The sequence below is a fragment of the Magnolia sinica genome, chromosome 9 (genome assembly GCF_029962835.1).
Source record: "Magnolia sinica isolate HGM2019 chromosome 9, MsV1, whole genome shotgun sequence".
NCBI classification, from domain to species: Eukaryota; Viridiplantae; Streptophyta; class Magnoliopsida; order Magnoliales; family Magnoliaceae; genus Magnolia; species Magnolia sinica.
The window spans coordinates 5,592,448-5,609,663 of record NC_080581.1 but is presented as its reverse complement, the minus strand read 5'-3'; the positions used below and the strand labels follow the sequence as shown (position 1 = coordinate 5,609,663).

General features: G+C 38.6%; 1 long non-coding RNA gene, 2 other non-coding genes and 1 pseudogene across 3 annotated transcripts; all 4 read left to right on the top strand.

Moving 5' to 3' along the window:
* The first annotated feature begins 3,048 nt into the window (after nt 1–3,048).
* Nucleotides 3,049–7,294, top strand: LOC131256743 (uncharacterized). Its single transcript, XR_009176928.1, has 4 exons — nt 3,049–4,117; nt 5,248–5,835; nt 6,234–6,754; nt 7,018–7,294. It is a non-coding gene; the product is annotated as an uncharacterized LOC131256743 (long non-coding RNA).
* A 2,928-nt stretch (nt 7,295–10,222) lies between these two features.
* On the top strand, nt 10,223–16,276 carry LOC131256740 (FRIGIDA-like protein 3; annotated as a pseudogene).
* Nucleotides 14,686–14,775, top strand: LOC131257116 (small nucleolar RNA SNORD96 family). Its single transcript, XR_009177134.1, has one exon. It is a non-coding gene; the product is annotated as a small nucleolar RNA SNORD96 family (small nucleolar RNA).
* On the top strand, nt 14,873–14,963 carry LOC131257127 (small nucleolar RNA SNORD96 family). Its single transcript, XR_009177145.1, has one exon. It is a non-coding gene; the product is annotated as a small nucleolar RNA SNORD96 family (small nucleolar RNA).
* Nucleotides 16,277–17,216: the final 940 nt, after the last annotated feature.

The window sequence follows — 17,216 nt, the reverse complement described above, 5'->3', positions numbered from 1 at the left end:
TAAAAATACAATGATTGCAAACTCCTTAATACATTGTATTTGGTAGATAATATCTGTCTGGGTTCAATCATCCGATAGTGCAGTGAGTATCTCTGGTTTTATGGTTATACTTGTACATTCTTGTATTGATTGCTCATGCATGACGGTTATGCGTATTCTTTCAAGTGGATGTTGCATGTGGGAGGATTGGAGCTGCATATTTCAAATTCAAGCTTATGTTGTTGTCATACATGCAGATCAATTCTTATATGTTTGGGTGCCTGGCGATTGGATCTGAAAATTTGAGATTTTCATTCACTTATTTCATGGCTTTTGATAAGATCTTCTTCAATTGTTAATTTATTTAATTTGAATGGAAGAAGGATTGATTATTCAATGCAAACTCAATTTATGGATTTTCATTTGAAATTTTTTTTTTTTGTTTTAAAAAAGGAATTATACTTAATTTGATGTTTCATTTCTTGGCATATAGCTCAAAGAGGACTGCATGCATAAGAGCATTTGATGATTTTTGGCCGAGAGTCCCAGCTCAAAGAGGACTGCTGTTCTTGGGTAACATCTGTCATATGTAATGATCAATTCAAATTTGATTGAGAATCCAAATACACCTTTCTTGCATATGCTTTTCCAGCCACTACAACTCAAATCTCTATTCCGGCTCTGGTTTTTCTGATTTTCTCAATAAAACAGTTTGATTGAAGACTCATTTGCTCTGTTTTTCCTGATTTTCTCCTGTTTTTACAGAAATTAGGGTTTGGAGAAGCTATCTTGAAGAAATTCTAGGCCATTGACTCACAAGTGTAGCTGGGTCATGTGCATTCAGCTCAACTCGAAGAACCTAAAACCGTCTACATGACAACTCCCACGCGGGCCTTGTTCCTACCATCACAGTGCACCCCACCTGATGAATGGACTATGCACCCCACCTGATGAATGGACTAACCCTTGCCTAATTGGTAATCTGGACCTAATTTGCTGAATGCTTGCTTGAATTACGGAATCACGTCGCCATTGGAAAGTTAACTTGATAAGCTAAAACTGATTTTTTTTTTTTATAGCTTGAGTGATGTTTAACCTTTGAACTATAGCCACGCTCTTTGTTGACAAAAAATGGATGACCACCTTGATTATTGTCAGCAACAAGCCTTTTGAGGCAAATATCTGTAGAATGATAAAACCATTAAGTCATCGACTTGGGTTTCATCTTGGACCCCTAACATTGTTTCACGAGAACCCTTGGCCAAGCCTGCATCACAGGTGAGTGATGTATCTGTCAAATTCACTTAAAATTTGCTTATAGGAACAGATTCACATAGAGAAACCTCCATTAAGTTGTGTTTATAGGTTTTAGGTTTTCCAGAAGACGAAATCCGTCCCTTCTCCTTTGTTATTTCCATTGTAACAAACATGTCCTTTGTGTATCTGTTGCAATCAATTAATAACCACTTTATCATTCTTATGTTAATTGGGCATATTTTCAGTATTACATGTGTCAATGAAAAAAGTTCTTTAAAGCTATTCTTTGGGCATATAGGTTCTCTGAAGAAAATCTTTGCTTTTAGTTTCTCTCTGAATAGTTTCTTTGGGCACTACTCTTTGTACCACATCTTAGTGTAAGTTTTTTATGGCAATTTCATTTTATGGTTTCTGTTTTTGAAGTTTTTGATAACAATTCCTCGGATGTGGGTCTGGATGTTGTATTTTTGACCTTTTCTTTCTTGGTTTTGTTAGGTTATTTTAATTGTTTTAGTTGTCTTTTCTTTGTATAGCTCCTTTAGGTTTTCTAGTCTTTTGCCTCTTCTTTTTTCCTTAATTTTTTTTTCTTTCCTTTTGTTTTCTTCCTGTTTGTAGTCCCTTGTGTGCTTAAATAAATTTCTCATCTTTCCAAAAAAAAAAAAAAAAAAACACAAAAGTGGATGTGTTAAATGAACTTCTAGTTAATTTTTCATATTATTTAAGATTCTTGCAACATTATATATATGAATTTATATTTGTAGACTACTTATGTATATTGTTTCCTTTCATAATCTACTTTCTCAGTCTTTTCGGGTGGTTGTTATTACTTTCTCAGTCGTTGGTCCTATTGTGGGCAGAGCATAGCTGAAATTCACACTGTTTTATACAATCTAAAATTTTCAACTGAACTATTGAATTTGGGACACGGACCACTTTCTCTTCAACTTTCCATTTGACAATCACCAATGGGATGGTTAGGATCGTCTGGCCAGTAAGACTTTTGTAAATTAGCATACATGTATGCACTGTGTTGGGTTGTGATAATGTTGCGAGTTGGGGGGAAAGCATATTGTAGAGATATGTTGTCTTATTTATGGACATTATGGTCACTTAAATTTTCATTTCTACAACTAGGCCCGTTGTTCAGTGTTCCAAACCATCAATATGATGGGCCATGCCCCATATCGGTTGCCCATGTACCAATAGCCATTCAGTTTGGAAGAGCCTAGCCAAGAATTCTTGGCCTTCATTTGTTTTTGGAACACTGCTGTATTAGAACCAGAAGCTTGAGAAAATGAAAATTGGACAAACAGCTCGTCTTAATTTTCATTCTTTTGATTGTCCTGTCTATATATATGTTGGCCACTGGATAAAGGGTTAGAACTTCCCCATCTAATCTGGGAGACTTAGAATGCATGGGCCATACGTAGGCCCTCAAATAAATATGGTTTGGACATGTTTGGTTCATCTATGGCCCTGCTGATGTGGCACGATTTCTTGGAGCAAACGTGGCATCTTGCAAGAATCCATCCTCTAGCAGAATATCTCCCAGACGAGCGATCAGGGAAGCCTTCGAACCTTCCTACATTGTTAACATTCGGCCTTAGGTTGGTTATCATTTTGCTTGTGTTGCTTTGTTTAATGAAATTCTAGTGAGCAGCAAGCATGTCAGGTGTTTGATGAAATTCCTAAAACAAATGTGTGTAGTATTATCAGGTCACTTGGCCTCATACATGCATCGCTTTCACCCCCACTTTGTTTCTATCCACTGTAAATGGTAATTAGCTGAGTCATTGCATTTGACTGAAACTGAGCATCCAAATACAAGCTGAAGATTATATTATAATTACTGAATATGGCACGGGTCTTGTATCTTCCCCAATAGGAGTCACTTACAAAGGCACCAACCAGAGAGAAGGCATATGTGGTCCCTGTCTATAGCATGTTCATACAGGCCTTTTAGTTACCATTTGAACTTTGAATTTGAAATCAACACAGCAACTGAGGACAGATTATAATTACTGAATATGACTCTCAAATTTACCCATGTTTTTCCTTGTATTTGCCTTAAAATATTCTGGAAAGCTGCATAATAGGGGTTATTTGATACTCTAGCAAAGTGTGATGCTCTGGACACATGCACAAATTATACACGTGGAATACATGTACCACAAAGTGAACTGGGCAAATAGCGGGACACACTATAGATAGCATGTAGCGCTGAAAAAAGATTTCGATTAGATGAACTGGGCCTCAGAATAATGGACATTTGTTTTGCTGATTTCGGACTACTGAAATCTTTCGATCACAACTGTCCATTTTGATGTCCATTAGTCAGCTGTTTACAATCATGTATTGAGTGCACTTTTGTGCTACGGTGCATCTGCAGTAGGGCACATATTTTTAAGTTGAAAATTTATCATTTTTTTTGTGCTAGTATTGTAATATCTATTGTGGATTCTTACTTATATGTACATTTATCTGGAAGTAGAAAGCTTTTTCACAGTTTTGTTCTAGTAATGTCTTATAATTGGATGAGGTTTTCCACTGAATTAACTTTCATTACATTTGTGACTTGTTACTCTCTCTCTCTCTAATTACCATATTTAGCTTTGGTTTTGTATATCTGGCATTTTGAATGTTTAGCTTTGGCTTGGATATATGAAAGCTTGAGCTGATTCAGGAGATGACAGCTACTATTTCCACGGCAAGGAAATAGCTAGGAGTTGTAAGTCAAAGGAAATATTAAAGAATGATGTGGTTGCCTTAGAGGAGAGTTGCATCAAGTAAGAGAGAATCACGATCTCCAACTAGCACGGGTGCGGAGCTTAAAGGCTGAAATAGATAGATACACTGAATATACTGGAAAATCCTCTATAGAGTAGGAAAAGTTTAACTGCAATAACAAATTTACTTTGAAGTATGTTGGTATCTTTTACTAAATTTTTATCTTGTTTAAGATCTGGCAAATATGGTATGTGATTTTGATCTTCTTTTACAAAATAGATGCGCCTCTCAAAAAGAAGAAATAAGAAAAATAGATAGTTCATTATGTATGAAACTGTAACTGACATTGAAATGGGTGGTGTTCAATTTACACAGGGAAATGTTACTGATTCATGCATCAGTATAACTATGGATTCTGTCATCAAGTTACAATCAAATTCTTTAATCTCACCCATTACTATTGCAAACAAAGCCACCATATCTCAGAAATTCCTATCAGTTTCCAAGTGCCACAAGAAATGTGGAAGTATTCCTCACAAATGAACATTCATCATGGCTTGAGGGTAAACAGGCAAATGCTCTGTTATGGCTAACCAGATCAGAAATCTTCATTTTGCACATTACAAATGCAAACATAATGTAATCCAATTCCTTTCAAGTGGGACATCCATTGCTTGACAAAAGGAAAAAAAATGTATTGGTCCTGTAAGTATTTATGGACTGACAGCCATGATCATCAGTTAAAACAAGGGGATACATGCATGATCCCACTTTTTTTTTTTCCTTCTGTATTTGCAGATTCTCACATAAGAAAACTGTGTTTGTAAGAATGACATTCTCGATGTCCAGCTATCGGGGCCCACATATGATGGATGAACCATTATTAGTGACTGAATTGAAACATATACAGCTATCTGTTTCACTGGCCATTTGTTGGATGGTTAGGATTGTCTTATAAGAGTGATTCCTAAAGGATATGGACAATCCAACGTGGGACTTGTATGGTAGAAAGTCTAGACCGACTTGATTTTATAAATTTGATTTAGATCAAACATTGTCATGGTCATTGATATCATGGTAATGAACCTATGGTCATTAAATCAAAATGATTGTCAAGAGGTCGTGGAATGGAAGATGGATGTCAAATGATCTCCGTTTCATAGTCACAGAAAATACTGAAAAATGCTTATTTGTATGCAATTTGCCACATTAAGGTGTATGAGACTGGAGGTTCTGTCTTTCTTCACTCTTTTCTTTTTTCTATTTTGGTTATCTGCAAATCAGAGTTTGGCAACTAGTCTTGGATTTCTGTTATTTTTAGGGGAAGAGGAAGATGATCTATGTTTCTACTTCGTTAAACTACATATTATGAAGGTTAGGCTGTTGCAAGTTTTTTCAAGGTATGTCCTGTACATCTGTAAATGCAAATTCCTTTTTCTTCCAGACCTTTCTTAATGTTATAGGCTTCATTGTATGCCCACCATTTAAAAATTCCTAGGGCCCACCATAATGTTATAGGCTTCATTGAATGCCCACCCTAAGAAGTTTTTAATGGTGGGCATTGAGTCCCTATTGTGTGGTCCACTTGAGGTTTGGATCTGCTTCATTTTTCAGACCATGTACTAAATAAATACATAGGCCAGTAGCTGATTGGAGTTTGTTGTGTTTTGAGTTTTTTTTTTTTTTGGTTTTGATGGTAACAATGCAGTGTTGGGTGATGATGAATAAACGGACTAGAAGATTGTCCCTAATGCCGGAAGAAGCTAGAGGGGAAATAGAACCTTATTTTATTGAGCATGCTGCTATCTTGGATGAGGACAGCCGAAAACTGCCAAAGCTCAACGATAACTCTGCGGATTACATGAGGCAAGAGTGAGCATATAATTTCTTCTATTTCCTTTTTTCCTTTTTTGTCAAGTGGTCAGTATCCACTGTGTATCATCCGTGTTTGGGTAAACCATATTGTTTGGGTAAACCATATTCCGGCAATATGATTGGTATTGGAAACATTTGAAAATCATGTATGCTCCCAGTGATTTTATATTAGATTTTGATTTCCTTCGAATATTCTCGTGACACGTGGTTTCTCTCTGGTAGTAGTGAAGCTAGGAGAGTATCTTAGTACCATAATTACTATATTGATTTGCTAGAGCATTTGATTCAAACATGCATGATTTCTATTTTAATGATTGTCTGAGGTCATTTCATAATTGCTTCCCAAAGTCATGATCCTTGATGTGTTGCTGACATACATTATTTAATTTAATTAGGTTCATGTAATACACGAATGGGCCTGGGCAGGTACTCCAAATGAAGGGGCTGCTTGGCTCCATTTGCAGAGACTAGCTGATACATGGCATGGGATTCTGTTAATTCCAGTGACTGGAGGAGTTCTCGTTGGCATGATGCATGGATTACTTGAAATTTTCGACCAAATGAAGCAGCCAAGGTCTTCTCAGAGGCAAGGCTTTGATCTGCTGGCTGGAGTCTTCCCTAGAATAAAGGCCATACAGGCTGCTGTAACATTAGGCACTGGTTGTTCTTTAGGTCCTGAGGGACCCAGTGTTGATATTGGTAAATCATGTGCAAATGGGTGTTCGGCAATGATGGAAAACAACAACGAAAGGAGGATAGCTCTCGCGGCAGCTGGTGCAACTTATGGAATTTCTTCAGGTTTGGTATTTCTCTCAATTTTCTGCTCTGCAGATGTGAATGGTTGGTCTAGTTGAATGACTGACCATGTCTTTGTCGAAAGTTGCTTTGAAACCCACCTCTACGTGGGCTTGGGCAGGTACTCCAAATTTACTGTTCACATACAATTGCCAAATAGCATCAAAGTTAAATTGTGAATCCTTTGTTATCATATTCAAATCAAATAGTAGGATTTGATTCGCTATCAATTTTATTAACACGCTTTCCTCATCAGCAGTGTCTCAATGCTTGGTTTTGCCCCATTTTCATCTACATATCATTCCCGGGGCAACTAATGGAAAATCCGAACAGTTCTATACCAGCAAAGTAAGCATACATTAAGTTTTTTCCTATCCTATGCAGGGCTTTGACAAATTGAAAGAGACAGTTGAGAAGTGGGAGGGCATAGCAAAGGCACCAACACGATTTAATCTAAAGCTTTTTGCTGACAAAAGACACATACGAAACCATGGATGAACTTGCAAAGCTGCAGAACAAGACTACTCACCAGCTGGCCATGGAAGTCATCCGCAACTTTGTTGCCGCCCAACAAAATGGCAAAAGTGAATGATCAGCCCCTTTTTTCAGCTGTTGCTATTTGTTGAATAAATACCAATTCAAATGAACTTATCTTTTTTCTTTTTTCTAAATCATGGATGAGTGAGACTTAGTTGAAAAGAACTTGAGATATGTAACCATCTACCAGGCTGTTGCATCGTTTTCCCCTGTACAAACAGTTTTGATTTTGATTTTTTTTTTTTTATATATATATACAAAGCGATCTCTTTGTCATAAGGCCATGGTATGAAATGAAGATTGTAATTGAATGAATGAATGATTATGTAGGTGGTAATTGAATGAATGATTATACAGGTGGTTAATTGAATGAATGATTATGCAAGTGGTAATTGAATGAATGATTTTAATTTTTTTTAATGTAGGCAATCACTACGGATTTTAAACGTAGCTTTTACTCAAATAATCCTATCTTAATATATTGTAAGTGTATTTATATTCCGAAGTGGTGGTCGATATCGAGGCCGAGGTCAGTATTCGAGACCGATGTTGATATCCGAAGCCGATATCGGTATCCGGGGTCAAGGTCTTTGGTCGAGGTTTGTATCTAAAGCCGATTTGATTTTTCGGCCCTCAAGCAATCCATAATTTTCGAGTTTGTACATCTGTTCAGTCCATTTTTACCAATAACACCAATCATATATATATTCATATATAACTTGAGTATTATGTGTAAATGGTGCATTTTAGGAGTGTTTGATGCAGGGTATTAGATGGGATTAGCCGGGATAGAATTGCACTTGGTCCCGTGCAATTCCATCCAACATTTGGAGAGGATGAGAAAGGTTGGGATTGGGTGCGATGGAATTGCATTTGGTCCCATGTAGGATTTTTATAGATTTTGATTTCACTACACATGTGGGCCCCACATTGATGCATGCATTTATCCATGCTATCCATCCATATACACTGTTTACGCATGACATTATGGCTATATATGTGTACAAGTGAATGACATCCATTGTGAATTTGGTCCATTGATTACAATTCCATGGTCCACCAAATATGATTTTACTTAATCGCGTATTTTCCAGTAGCAATTTTTTTTTAAATCCTAAACATGGGATTGGATGGCTACAATACTATGGTATTTCCATACATGCAATCATTGTGTAATAATGATATTAATCCCTTCTAATACAATTCAATTCCACGGACCAAACACGCTTCTTCCAGTGAGATTGAAACTAATCCCTTCTAATACAATTCAATTCCACGGACCAAACACGCATTTTCCAGTGGGATTGAAACTAATCCCTTCTAATATAATTCAATTCCACGGACCAAACACACATTTTCCAGTGGGATTGAAACGTCAAATGCCTATACTAATCAAATCCTTCTCATGAATGGTAAACCACAAACAAATTTTATATGTCACTGTTTGCAATTCTATACCACCCAATCCCACCTAATCCCATATTCTAAACAAGCCCCACGTAAAATCAATCAACTCTTTTACTAAGGGTGTTTGACATGGCGTACTAGATGGAACTGGATGGTATTAAGTGGGATTTGATCCCTATTTCCATACAACGGTATGTTTGGATGACTGGATGTACTTCAGTGTAGAACGCCTCATAAACTGCACCAACTGCCCAAGGATTCGTGAAATCCCTTCGTGAAATCCCTCCTTCAGAGTTCGCCCATCCCTTGATACATCATGGGATATAGGATGGGACCATGGGCGGCTTTAGATGTAGCCCACCGTAATGTATAACTTCGATCCACACCGCCCGCACATAAGGTCCATTCAATATAGAGAATTAGACCCAAAACAAAGGTAGATCCAAGGCTGTAGTGGACCACACCGTATGAAGTAGTGGTGTTAAGAATGTCTGCTATTAAAAAAATGCATGATGTATTACAATTTACTTTGCATTTCCAAACACTCCCACGAGTTTACCATAGGAGGATGCCCGAATTCCATCACCCATCCAAACAGAAAACCCAAATCCTTCCCAGCTCTTCCAATCCACTGAAAGTCCTGGACAACCACTGACAAATTTCTCATTACCTTAAATCTAATTTGATTGACAAATCTCTCGTTACCTTGAATCTAATTCCATCTCATCTAATCCCCTCTACTGCAACGTCCGTGGGTTGTGTCGAAGGTGAGGGGAAATTAAGTGTCATTGCTAGGGCTGTCAATGGTTTGGGCCCATGGGAGGTCTCAGCTCGGATTTTGAAATGTTTGGGGCTGGGCCATTAGGCTGCCCCATTCAAATTTACGATATTTCAGGCCTGAGAGCGGCCCATTGATGGGTGGATTTGTGACGACCATTACAGTGGGACCTACTCACATCGCTGTGGATGAACTGTCTTCCGCAGGAAATTCGCACGTCTCGAAAAACCGACGGTCCAAAATGGTTTCCTGTCTTAAATTAACCAGAACCGCAAGATTATAATCCAACGGTGGAAGTAAACGAAATCGGATTGCGTACGCTCTTATCGGACTGAGTAAACTCAGTTGGGCCCACTGCGAATGCATGTAGTTCATCCACGCTGTCCATTCATTTTTTCAGATCATTCTATGGGTTCAACCCAAAATTGATGCATATACAAAGCTCAAGTGGACCATACACTGGAAAAAGTAGAAGTATTGATTTCAACCGTTGAAAAATCTCTAAGGCCCTCAGTGATGTTTATTTGTCATCCAACCTGTTAATAAGATCAGAAAGACAAGGATGAAGGGAAAACACAAATATCAGCTTGATCTAAAAACTCTATTGTCCCCAAGAATTTTTCAACGGTAGATGTTCAATTCACACTGTTTCTGGTGGTGTGGTCCATTTGAGGTTTGGATATACTCCATTTTTGGCATAATGCCCTAAAATTAGGTTTCAAAAGAGATGGACGGAGTGGATACAATGCATGAATCCAGTGAGTTTACTCAGTACGCTTACCGTACTGAGTTCCTCGGTGAGCAATCCGCTTCCGAAGTATACCACTTAGCCCTATAAATGCTGCTGCTCGCTCTCTGTTCTCCTCCATATCTCCCAACAGGCGCCGCGAGGTATTAGGGTTAGGGTTAGGTCTTTCGTTCATACGTTTTTAGGGTTTCGATTGACTCTCTTTCTAGGTTTTTTTTTTTTTTCCTCTCCCTCTGGTTCTTCTTAGATCCTTTGCAGAGATCCATGGCTTCTCTGAAGTCGATTTCTGCATCGATTCAATCCGTTTCTTTGAAGAAGGAGAAGCTTCAAAAGGCATTTGAAGCCATCCGATCGCATTCCGAATGCCTCGCTTCCTTCAATCTCCAATGGCAGGATCTTGAGGATCACTTCGCTTCGATCGAGAAATCGATCGAGCAGCGCTTCAAGCACCTTGAGTCCAAAGAGCAGCAGGTGGCCCCTGCTGCCGCGGCCGCTGTCTCCTCCGCCGTCGAGCTTGAATCGTCGGATGTTGTCCCACGGCCCGAGCTGAAGTCTCTCTGCGCCAAGATGGATGACCAGGGCTTGCGGTTGTTTGTCATTGCACATCGTAAAGATCTGCAGGACATGCGGGAGGAGCTCAGCGCGGCCCTCAGGACTGCGTCAGATCCCGCAAAAATGGTGTTGGATTCGATGGAGGGTTTCTACCCTGTGAAATCGAAGGGCTATAAGGACGTCCAGCTGGCTGCAGTCCGACTACCTGCATTCTTCTTCTTGATCGGCTGATGTCGATCTCACCAGAGATTTCAAATGAGGTGAAGGATAGGGCCAAGAAGTTGGCTGAGGAATGGGAGGGGAAGGTTAGTAAAAACGGTGAGAACCCTTTAGAGGGGGTTGCATTTTTGCATCTTTTGTTGGCGTATGGCCTGGTTTCTTGTTTTGATGTGGATGAATTGTTGGATATTGTTGTTTTCATTGCTCTGCGAAAGCAGACGATTGATTTGTGCCGATCACTTGGGCTCATGGAGAAGATTCCCCGTAAGATTTTTTTTTCCTCAGATCTTTTCCACTAAAATTATGGGTTTGTTTATATGGGTTCTATTGCAAATGTTAATATGTAGTAAAAAACTTTCTATGTAATTATATTCAGTGATCTTTCAAAAAAAAATGTAGTAAAGAAGCTTTTGATTCTTCTGTTCATTATGTATTGGATTTTAATTATGCTTCATTGAATTCTTTCCTTTCAGTTATGTGACGGGGGAGTTTTTTTGGGTAAAAACTTCCTTCACCTAATGGAGCAGACATCCAACGTTTGTATATTTTTTTTTGTAAACGTCACAGAAAAATGCCTGTTGATGCTGAGGGTCCTTCCTTTGTGGGGGCTCTTCCGTCAAGGGGCTGGTCTCATATTCCATTGCCTTGAGGAGCCAGCTTTGCTGCCATGAACTCCTTGGACAGGCCATGAGACATACATGTCTTAGCCATTTGTTGAATTGCATTATTATGGTTCCTTATTTTTAACATCTTTGTGTTGATCTGGTTGGATTAATTGGCTCTTTCCAGTGTTTGCTTTAAATTGCCTTCCCATTTCTCATGTTGGACTTGAAGCTTCCATTTATTATTATTTTTTTTGGGTTCCAAGTCCCTGTTTCGATTTAGGAAAATGAATCATGAAATTGATATATCTTTTAACTAGGCAAATTCATGGATTTGCATTGGATATCTTTATTTGGCTGTTTCTAGTTTTTTGTTTTAAATTGCCTTCCGGTTTCTCATTTTGGACTTGAAGCTTCCATTTGTTTTGTTCCAAGGCCCTGTTTGGGATTAGGAAAATGAACCAGGAGTTTGAAAAATCTATGAGCTAGGCAAATTCATGGATTTGCATTGGATTTCTTTACTTGGCAAATCTCAAAATTCACTGTTTTGCAATGAAGATATACACATATTTAGATTTGAGAGCATCTATGGAGATCTCAGGCCATTATTGCAAAGAAATAACTTCTATTGCAAGTCTTTCATTTTTTTTGATTTTCAAAGTTCTTGTTTTTTTTTTTTACTTGGGCCACCTCAAATCCATGATTTTATGCTGGAGTGGATTTAAGAAATCCATGCATTTGACAATTCCTTGCCTCAAATCCCTAACCTCAGACAGCCCATAAATTCATCTTTCACATTATACTTTTTTTTTTCCCTTTAAACTTCTTCCCTCAATTTTGTGACGGGGGGAGGTTTTTGGGTAAAAACTTCCTTCACATAATGGAGCAGACATCCAATGTTTGTATATTCCTTTGTAAATGTCACACAAAAATGTCCATTGATGTTGAGGGTGCTTCCTTGTGGAGCTCTTCCGTTGATGTGCAAGTCTCATATTCCATTGCCTTGAGGAGCGACATGGCTGCCATGACCTTCTTGGACAGGCCATGAGACATACATTTCAACAAGTCTTTCATTTCTTTGATGTTCAAAGTCCTTTTTTTTTTCTTGGGATTTGGATTTACTCCAAATCCATGATTTTATGCTGGAGTGGATTTAAGAAATCCATGCATTTGACAATTCCTTGCCTCAAATCCCTAACCTCAGACAGCCCATAAATTCATCTTTCACATTGTACTTTTTTTCCCCTTTAAACTTCTTTCCTCAATTTTGTGACGGGGGGAGGTGTTTGGGTAAAAACTTCCTTCACATAATGGAGCAGACATCCAATGTTTGTATATTCCTTTGTAAACGTCACATAAAAATGCCCATTGATGTTGAGGGTGCTTCCTTGTGGAGCTCTTTCGTCAATGTGAAGGTCTCATATTCCATTGCCTTGAGGAGCGGCATGGCTGCCATGACCTCTTTGGACAGGCCATGAGACAAACATTTCAACAAGTCTTTCATTTTGTTGATGTTGAAAATCCTTTTTTTTTTTTTTGGGATTTGGATTTGGATTTACACCAAATCCACGATTTTATGCTGGAGTGGATTTAGGAAATACATGCATTTAACAATTCCTTGCCTCGAATCCCTAACCTCAGACAGCCCCTAAATTCATCTTTCACATTAGATTTGAGAGCATCTATGGAGATCTCAGGCCATTATTGCAAAGAAATAACTTTTATTGTAAGTCTTTCATTTCTTTGATGTTCAAAGTCCTTATTTTTTTTTCCTTGGGATTTGGATTTAACCCAAATCCATGATTTTATGCTGGAGTGGATTTAAGAAATCCATGCATTTGACAATTCCTTGCCTCAAATCCCTAACCTCAGACAGCCCATAAATTCATCTTTCACATTATACTTTTTTTTTTTTCCTTTAAACTTCTTTCCTCAATTTTGTGAGGGGGGGAGGTTTTTGGGTAAAAACTTCTTTCACATAATGGAGCAGACATCCAATGTTTGTATATTCCTTTGTAAATGTCACATAAAAATGCCCATTGATGTTGAGGGTGCTTCCTTGTGGAGCTCTTCCGTCGATGTGCAGGTCTCATATTCCATTGCCTTGAGGAGCGGCATGGCTGCCATGACCTTCTTGGACAGGCCATGAGACATACATTTCAACAAGTCTTTCATTTTGTTGATGTTGAAAATCCTTTTTTTTTTTTTTTTTTTTATTTGGATTTACCCGAAGTCCACGATTTTATGCTGGAGTGGATTTAGGAAATACATGCATTTAACAATTCCTTGCCTCAAATCCCTAACCTCAGACAGCCCCTAAATTCATCTTTCACATTATATTTTCATTTTCCTTTTAAACTTCTTTCCTAAATTTCGTGACGGGGGAGGTTTTTGGGTAAAAACTTCCTTCACATAATGGAGCAGACATCCAATGTTTGTATATTCCTTTGTAAACGTCACATAAAAATGCCCATTGATGTTGAGGGTGCTTCCTTGTGGAGCTCTTCTGTCAGTGTGCAGGTCTCATATTCCATTGCCTTGAGGAGCGGCGTTGCTTCCATGACCTCCTTGGACAGGCCATGAGACATACATTTTCTAGCCATCTGTTATTGTTCTTTCTTCTGACATCTCGGTGTTCACTTAATTTTATTATTTTCTGTTAAAGCTTTGTCTACCTGTTTCAGTTTAAATAATCTGTTGAAAAATGTACAGTTAAGGTGTGTTTTTCTTGGAGAGCCATTGTTTTATGCTCTGTTTGGGCTTTTCATGCTGCATTCTCACTTCCTTTGTGTTCCGCTGCAGGTGTCATTCATAACCATTTTTCGATGGGTTATATGATTGATGGTGTTTCTTGCAACTTAAATCACTATTTGTTTTAGTATTTTATTGAAAATGGTGTCTTAGTGGAGAATATTTTAAGAGGATATATGATACATCTAAAATGTAAATACATATTAATATATTCGTATAAGAATGCAATATTTAAAATCTGGTGAGTTTTTCAAAATCTTGTGATGTTATCACGAGATTTTTAAAAAAAATAAATAAATAAATAAATCATATTTTTGCACTGACTGAAACCATAAAATCCTCTGTGGCATTTGTTCTTTCTCAACATTTAATTATGCTTTGAGGTCATATAAAATATATGTTTAGTCATTTGATATTAAATCCTGGCTAGAGCTTGACCTTTGAAAGCTTTGAGCTGTGGGCCAGTGATGATATCCGTTTACCAAAATACCATCTTTCGGGACTGAATGGCATTGAAGCCTTGCTGTTATTCTGCAATTCTGAGGCCTATGAATTGATTGATTGTAATGCTTTTCTTAAGTATTTTATTTTCCCAATAAAAGACTTGATTGATCGGTTTGAACACTCTTTAGAGCTTGGTTCCGTTGGCCGGTGATGATATCCAATTACCAAAACACCATCTTTCGGGACTGAATGGCTTTTGAAGCCTTGCTGTTATTCTGCAATTCTGAGGCCTTTGAATTTATTGATTGTAAAGCTTGTAATATAGTTTCTGTGTCATTAATTTCCAATATGTTTGATTAGTTGGTTTGAAACATCCATCCCTTCGTGGATGTTAGTGTGTTAGTAAAACACTGTTTTGTTGTTTTTTCCCCTCATGGTCATCTGACACTGGGAAGCTTTTTGCTTATGACAGATCTTATTAGGAAACTAATAAGCAATGGGAAGCAGCTTGATGCTGTTAACTATGCATTATGCCTTCGATGTTGTGGGGGAGTTCCCTCCTGTGCCTCTTCTTAAGGCCTACTTGAAGGAATCAAAGAAGGTAGCCCAAGAGGTCCGGAAAAAGGGAAATGGCTCCCTTCAGGCACAGGTATTGCATTTTTCTTTCTAGGTACATGCCATGTTTTTAAAAATAAGTGTATGTACTGAGATTGCACAACACCCTGGATGCATCTTCAACAGAATGAGGCCATTGCTAAAGAACTTGCTGCATTGAGAGCAATAATCAAATGCATTGAAGAGCACAATCTCCAATCCGAGTACTTGACAGAAGGCCTTGAAAAGTGTATTGCTCAGTTGGAAAAGCAGAAGGCAGATAGGAAGCGACCGGCTCCGACGATGCCAAAGACCCAGCAACAGCAGGCTGCAAAGAAGCGTCCCCAACCAGCTTTGGTGGGTGCAGCTGGCCCCAACACTCTAACTGCACCCCTGGTTGCACAAATTAACCAACAACCACTGCATTCGTCTAGCCTGTTGGCTGACCGGGTATCTCCGTACCTGCCTTCAGCCGGGCCTTATGGCTTGGCAGGTCCTGGTGCAGGAGCTTCTGCACTCTATGACCGTCAGGGTCCCAGCTATCTAGGATCACATCTGGGTTATGTTAGGGGCAGGATCCCACCGATGTCTCATCTCTACTCCACAGAGTTATCATCTAGCTTGTATGATAAGCCTGTTGGTTACAGTGGTTACACTGCGTCTGGTGGCATGCAACATGGAAGTTTGCAGCCCAGTAGTCTACAGCGGCCTTATCACCAATCATACTATCCTTAGATGAGTATGGGTTTCATTTTTATTTTATTTTTTAAATTGTTAGGAAGGAACTTGTTTGTTAATCTGGTATGGCTTGGTCTGCCCTAGGGCATGGTCAAACCTTATATTTGACTACTTACTATACATGGTGATGCATGGTGCAACTTGGTTAATCAAGTTCGTGGTCATGGCCTTGTCCTGACGGTAGTTCATTGGGCAACAACAGCTTTGGTTTATTCATATATGTTTTCCGTCCAACTAGGTAATGGAGGCCTTTACAGATTTTAATTTAGTAGATATTCATTGCAATACTACTGGAGGCATTCCTGCCATGCATTTTTTAAAAACTTGTTATTGTGTCTGGACTTCAAACTAAAACTCTCATAGGATCCTTGCCCATAAAAGTTTTATGCGCTTCCTACATAAACCACAATTGCTTTCGTCTCTGTAGGAAGTGTGTATTGTTCATTTGGTTTTTCATTGTTATCTTGACTGTCTGTGTTCCTTTTCAAATTGCTCTCTGTTGGTGTCACTCTGCAGCCAGCTGCTGCTTGATGTCCTCTACATTTCTGTTGTGCTGTCTGAAACGCTGTTGTTTTTTGATCCGTTGTTGGCATTTGGTCATGCATCTTTTCTTAAGATGGGGTAATAGCTTTCCATCTTTAGTTTCATCTCTGAGTTTACATTAGACCTAAACTTGTTGTTTGATACCTGTTTCTGTTAGATTGGAAAGTTGGGGCCTTGTGCCCCCATACCAAACTATTGGCTTTTTTTGTTTTGGGGACTGATGGCCAAGATGGTTTCTTAGTGTTCTTAATTATGTCCTGCAGTCTGGTCTCTGTCATCCAATCTTCTCCTGGAGCATAGAGGAAGAGAATCCTTGTCTTTCATGTTGTGCTTGAAAAATTCAAGTTTTTAGGTCCTTGTGGTCGTTAAAGTTCATCTTGTCATCTAATCAACATCCTGAGTTACCCTTAATAGGATGAATTTGCAAAAATTCTAATATTTATATACGATGCCATTCACCCTCTGTGAAGATGATGGTTTGGCTTTTAGCGATGGTGATGTGGCTTTAAGCGATTGTGTTTTTCCATGAGAAGCTGTCTTCACCTTGGAGAGCTGTTGAATAGCTGCCAAAATTCGTTTCTCATGTATTGCTGCTGCATTAAAACTGATTCCACATGGTTGTTACGTGGTAATTTTTTTTCCCGTTTCTGGATTGCATTAATCTGCTGAG